The sequence below is a fragment of the Dama dama genome, chromosome 1 (assembly GCF_033118175.1).
Source record: "Dama dama isolate Ldn47 chromosome 1, ASM3311817v1, whole genome shotgun sequence".
In the NCBI taxonomy this organism is placed as follows: Eukaryota; Metazoa; Chordata; class Mammalia; order Artiodactyla; family Cervidae; genus Dama; species Dama dama.
Genome location: NC_083681.1, coordinates 76,396,072 through 76,402,739, shown reverse-complemented (window position 1 = coordinate 76,402,739; position 6,668 = coordinate 76,396,072). Strand labels below are relative to the sequence as shown.

General features: G+C 36.0%; 1 non-coding gene across 1 annotated transcript; it reads left to right on the top strand.

Moving 5' to 3' along the window:
* Positions 1 to 5,078: 5,078 nt before the first annotated feature.
* On the top strand, positions 5,079 to 5,185 carry LOC133065132 (U6 spliceosomal RNA). Its single transcript, XR_009694855.1, has one exon. It is a non-coding gene; the product is annotated as a U6 spliceosomal RNA (small nuclear RNA).
* The last annotated feature ends 1,483 nt before the right edge of the window (positions 5,186 to 6,668 follow it).

Below are 6,668 nucleotides of genomic sequence, written 5' to 3'. Positions count from 1 at the left end.
TGGCTACCTGATGCGAAGAACTGACTCATTTGAAAAGACCCTGATGCTGGGAAAGATTGAAGGCAGGAGGAAAAGGATGAGATGGTTGGATGGCATCACCAACTCAATGGACATGAGTTTGAGTAAGCTCCAGGAGCTGGTGATGGACGGAGAAGCCTGGGGTACTGCAAAGAGTCAAACACGACTGAGCAACTGAACTAAACTGAAACTCAGAGTTACTTTTTATTTACTTTCCAGTTAATGGAGGTTACCTTGCACATTTTAGGAGCAGAAGAATCTTCTTAAGAAATTATTAAAATCCCAAATAGATATATTTGACAACATAATTTTTTTATGGGTTTAGGAAAAGTACTAAAACAATAGACGAATGTAGTTTGTGGAAATTATTTACATTTTAGAGGATATACACAGCTAAATCTAAAATAGACAAAAAAATTTAAACTATTAAGTTATAATAGATATAAATAAAATCATGGCATAAAATACATAAACAAACAGTTAAAGGAAGAATACCTCTAAGTGGTCATCGGATATATGATAGGTTGTTGACTCTCACCTGTGAACAAACAAGTAGGAATTGTAGTCACAGTTTGCTTACTACACTCTTAATTTTTGTTCTTGAAAGTCAGTGAATCAAAGTCTACAGATGCTACCTCATCTTTTAATTTTAACAGATTAACATATTATATTTAGAGCACATATTAATTGAGCATATTATCAGATTTAAAAATATTTGCCCACAAAAATATCTCCAAATAGTTGCATTTAAAATTAATTTCTAAGAATATTTTTGAGAAGGTTAATTTACTCTAGACCATTACAATATGAACGTATTGAAGAAGAGAATTACAGAATAGACTTAATCTGCAGATTTTTCAGAAATTACAAAGGATTCCTAACATAATTGATTATGAAAATCACAAAGGAGAACCCCTAAAAAACTTAATTGTCAAACCACCAATGTACTCTTGCAAAATGTAAAGCCTAGTTCAGAATTTTATGTATAAATATACTTCCTGAGTTACCAGCATAAAGAGAAAGCCTTTCAATCCATGTTCTGGACTCCCATGCTGTCTTCCTCATCCTTCATGAACTCACTCCATCTCTGGGAACAGAGAGCAAGATACATGCACCATCACTGGACCTTGAACTGCTTCCGCGTGATCAACTCTTCTCAAGCTTGCAGGAAATCTAATTCATCTCTGTCACTCAGAGAAAATTGCATTTTCAAATTGTTGGGATTCAAAGACGAACATCAATGTCCTGTAATCCAAGCAATTTGAATCTTGATTGTCAACAGAAACTCAGAATATCCATTGTTGGCAGGATGTGTTCTGATAACAAATGTTAAATCAGTTTTTTGATTGAGGAGAGAGAGAGAAAACTTCAAATTCTGCAAGAATTGTTTACAATAAAAATTTTGCTCTTTGCGCTTATACCAGTGAAGATGAAATAGTGAAAGAGCTTTTGCAACATTTTGATTCTCAGTCACTTATACTGTCCTGTCTTCAAATAGCACTGTTGAACTTTGGATTTCCTGAAGAATAACTTCTTATACACACTTTTTCATGTTTTGAGTCCATCATTTCAATTCAAGAAGAAGCCTGTCATGTGGTTACTGCTACAGACAAATACTCTCTGAGGTAAGGGCACAGGGTCATAAACACTTTGTCTACATTTAATTGTGTCTCATATTATTGAGCCATTCAATTGCTTCATCTCCAAACATGATCATTGTCTAATTAAATTCACTGGGACCATGATCATGATTTTGAGGTAGATTCTTTATCTCCAGAGATACCACCAGGATAATCACTGTGTAGTACATGACTTATAGAATCCTGTCCCCTGGGAGAAAATCATGAAAAACAACTTGAGGTCATCTCACAGGAATGGAAATGTCCAGTCTGGGAAGAAATAAAATATATAAAAACTTTCTTGTGTAAATCTTGACTTTCAAAACAGGAAATCTGTTCAAATTTAAGTTTTATCTTTGAAGATATCCGAGCTGATTTCAATTTATTCTTTGAATGTTAAATAAAATTAATACATTCCTAGCAAAATGGATTATAAAAAATAAGAAAAAAATAAATTATTAGAATCAAGATTGAAAATAGGGTCATCCCTACAAATTCTACAGACCTTAAAAAGATAATCAGGTGATATGATTAATTAATTTTTGACAGTATACTTGCCAATTGAAAGAAAATAGAAAAACTGCCATGAAAAATACAACTTTATAAACTCAGAGAAAAATAATTAAAAACTGGGATAATCTAATACTTAAATAAATTTACATGACTAGAATTCTATCTTTTAACCCCCAAAAAAGTTCATTCCCATATAGATTTGATCAACCAATTCTATATAAAAGCTAATCTGGGAATAGTACACACTTTCTCAGAAGGGAGGAAATTAATATACTCCCTAATACCCTAGTATAACCTTTATACTATAATAACACAAGGGTATCACAAGAAAAATATTTGCATGAATATCTCACAGTAACAAAGATACAAAATTCTGAACAGGATATTTACTTTGATTCTTTTGGATCATTCCTTTCAGAATTTCTTTTAAAGAAATCTTCATATGGTGTTTGAAGCAAGTCTTGAGAAGTTCTCAGTCTAGGGCTAATCATGCCCCACTACCAATGCAAAATCTTCCTAAATATTCAACCAAGAGCACTGCCCCAGTGAACCATGAGGCTTTCCAGCTGGTTAGAATAGGCTCTCTTCCTGGCCCAGCCTGAACACCAGCCCTCATCTCACTAACCATCTGGGTAAATCTTTCCCCATCCTTAGGTATTCTTGTATGTATGCACTAATCAGTACTCTGATGAATAGTTGAAAGGGATCCTCTTTTGTTGTTGCCCAGAATTCTCTCTCTCTCATCCTCCTTCCCCATCCTGGATTACAAGTGTATCATCTATAGTATTCTACTCTCAGAATTTTGTCTGCCTTGGTCTCCTCAGATCCCTAACTTCATCTCCTCAACTCATACAGTCTACATGGACATTTTGAGGTATCTCTCTCTGTAGCACAATGTGGAAATTTTTTAAAGGTAATAAACGGGAAAAAGTCTTGCAGGCCAATTTGTTTCCCATCTCTCAGTAATCATAGTCACTTATTTTTCAAATCTAGTGCCTTGAAAATTATGATGTCATTTTTTTTCTGGTGTGTTTCCTTGTTTGTCAAAATTCTACATGGATACTTAGATCAGTTTTAATCATAATTCCAAATAGCTGGAAATAGCCAAAATATTGAGAAAATAATAAAGAAAAGGATACAAAAGCTGTGATACATCCATAAAATGAAATACTAGTCATCCATAAAATAAACTGCAGATTAACACACTGATATTTACAAATCTCATATGCATGATACTAAGATTAAGAAGCCATACTGAAGAGTACAGAGTAGACATAGTTGTACAAACAGAAAATGCAAATAATTGCACCAAAACTGTTAGAATTGCTGAGCAAATCCAACAGTATTTCAGAACACAAAATCAATATACAGAAACAAGTTGCATTTACATATAATAACAAAATATTTAAAAAATTAAAATATTCCAATTTAAAGCAGCATCAAAAAGAATAAAATACATAGGAATAAACTGTGGAAAATTCTGAAAGAGATGGAAATACCAGACCACCTGACCTGCCTTTTGAGAAATTTGTATGCAGGTCGGGAAGCAACAGTTAGAACTGGACATGGAACAGCAGACTGGTTCCAGATAGGAAAAGGAGTATGTCAGGCTGTATATTGTCACCCTGCTTACTTAACTTATATGCAGAGTACATCATGAGAAACGCTGGGCAGGAGGAAGCATAAGCTGGAATCAAGATTGCCCGGAGAAATATCAATAACCTCAGATATGCAGATGACACCACCTTTATGGCAGAAAGAGAAGAAGAGCCTCTTTATTAAAGTGAAAGAGGAGAGTGAAAAAGTTGGAGTAGAAAATGTCAACCCATTCCAGTATTCTTGCCTGGAAATTCCATGGACAGAGCAGCTACAGTCCATGGAATTGCAAAGAGGCAGACATGACTGAGCATACACACAAAATTTTTTTCCAGATCTAGAGACTTTTGAATGAAGGAGTCTTCATGTATTATGGAATAAGATGTTTGCAATAACCACACATAGGTGATGTAAGTCTTCATTCCAACCTTTCTATGAAGGAACTGAGAAAGGAATATTTAATTCACTGTATTAAGTGAAGTGAAGTTGCTCAGTCGTGTCCAACTCTTTGTGACCCTATGGACTGTAGCCTATTGGGCTCCTCAGTCCATGGAATTTTCCAGGCAAGAGTACTGGAGTGGGTTGCCATTTCCTTCTCCAGGGGATCTTCCCGGCCCAGGAATTGAACCCGGGTCTCCCGCGTTGCAGGCAGACGCTTTACCATCTGAGCCACCAGGAAAGCTAATTCACTGTACTACACACTTCCAAATTATGAAAATAGGGGGAGTTCACACCTGGATACTGCAGTGAACATGGCTGGGATCAAGGATTAACCACCTGTTCAATCATGTAGAAATATGGAAACTAGATTCAGGATGAAAGTTCTCTGCATGTACTTCTCAAAGTCCTTCTCTGCCTCAAGTTTATAAAGATAATTATCTTTAAACATTTTAAAGTTATTTATTTCACATTTACATATATAACCCACATAGACTATACTCTTTAAAGTATAATGTGACATGAAAATACACTTTCCTATCATAAAGATAAATAGGGACTTCCCTGGCAGTCTAGTGGATAAGACTCTGTGCTTCCAATGCAGGGGTGCAGGTTCAAACCCTGGGTGAGGAACGAAAACCCCATGTGCCTTGTGGCAAAAAATAAAGAAATTTTCCCGGTACATATATTGAATAACCATTCTGTCTCCCAATACCTTGCAACATCATTACTTCCAGATACAAAAATCTGTATATTTACTATTCTATTTCTTAGCTTTCTCTTTTGTTCTATCAGTGTACATATCCATGAGCCAGTACCATAGTGTCTAAATTACTAGAGTGTTTCAGATACTATTGTGATATCTGAAAAAATTCACTATTTAAAGCACCAATAGTGCTCGCTTTGGCAGCACATATACTAAAATTGGAATGCTATAGAGAAGATTAGCATGGCCCCTGTGCAAGGATGACATGCAAATTTGTGAAGCACTCCATATTTTTTAAATGGATTAAAGATCTAAATGTAAGACCAGAAACTATAAAACTCCTAGAGGAAAGCACAGGCAAAACACTCTCCGACATAAATCACAGAGGATCCTCTATGACCCACCTCCCAGAATACTGGAAATAAAAGCAAAAATAAACAAATGGGACCTAATGAAACTTAAAAGCTTTTGCACAATGAAGGAAACTATAAGCAAAGTTAAAAGACAGCCTTCAGAATGGGAGAAAATAATAGCAAATGAAGCAACTGACAAAGAATTAATCACAAAAATATACAAGGAAATCCTACTGTTCAATTCCAGAAAACTAAGTGACCCAATCAAAAAATGGGCCAAAGAACTAAACAGACATTTCGCCAAAGACATACAGATGGCTAACAAACACATGAAAAGATGCTCAACATCACTCATTATCAGAGAAAAGCAAATCAAAACCAAAATGAGGTACCATTACACGCCAGTCAGGATGGCTGCTATCCAAAAGTCTACAAGCAATAAATGCTGGAGAGGGTGTGGAGAAAAGGGAACCCCCTTACACTGTTGGTGGGAATGCAAACTAGTACAGCCACTATGGAGAACAGTGTGGAGATTTCTTAAAAAACTGGAAATAGAACTGCCATATGACCCAGCAATCCCACTCCTGGGCATACACACCAAGGAAACCAGAATTGAAAGAGACACGTGTAACCCAATGTTCATCACAGCACTGTTTACAATAGCCAGGACATGGAAGCAACCTAGATGCCCATCAGCAGATGAATGGATAAGGAAGCTATGGTACATATACACCATGGAATATTACTCAGCCATTAAAAAGAATTCATTTGAATCAGTTCTAATGAGATGGATGAAACTGGAGCCTATTATACAGAGTGAAGTAAGCCAGAAAGAAAAACACCAATACAGTATACTAACGCATATATATGGAATTTAGAAAGATGGTAACAATAACCCTATATGCAAGACAGCAAAAGAGACACAAATGTATAGAACAGTCTTTTGGACTCTGTGGGAGAAGGCGAGGGTGGGATGATCTGAGATAATAGGATTAAAACATATATTATCATATGTGAACCAGATCGTCAGTCCAGGTTCGATGCATGAGACAAGGTGCTCAGGGCTGGTGCACTGGGATGACCCAGAGGAGTGGGATGGGGAACACATGTACACCCATGGCTGACTCATGTCAATGTATGGCAAAAACTACTACAATATTGTAAAGTAATTAGCCTCCAACTAAAAAAAAAAATTAAAAAAATAAAGTACCAATATTCACTCTATTATATTAGATTATTTCAGTAGGGCAAGAATTTGATCCATTCAGCTGAATACTTCTGTCTCCACCTCTCTCATGACTGCAGTTAGAAATTGTCAGACTGAGGTCATCTAAAAAGTTTATTCACTCCTACATCTTGTACCTAGGCTTGGAAACCTTGAAGTGGGGGCTGAAATAGCTGGTACTCCTTGAGATCATAAGGGTG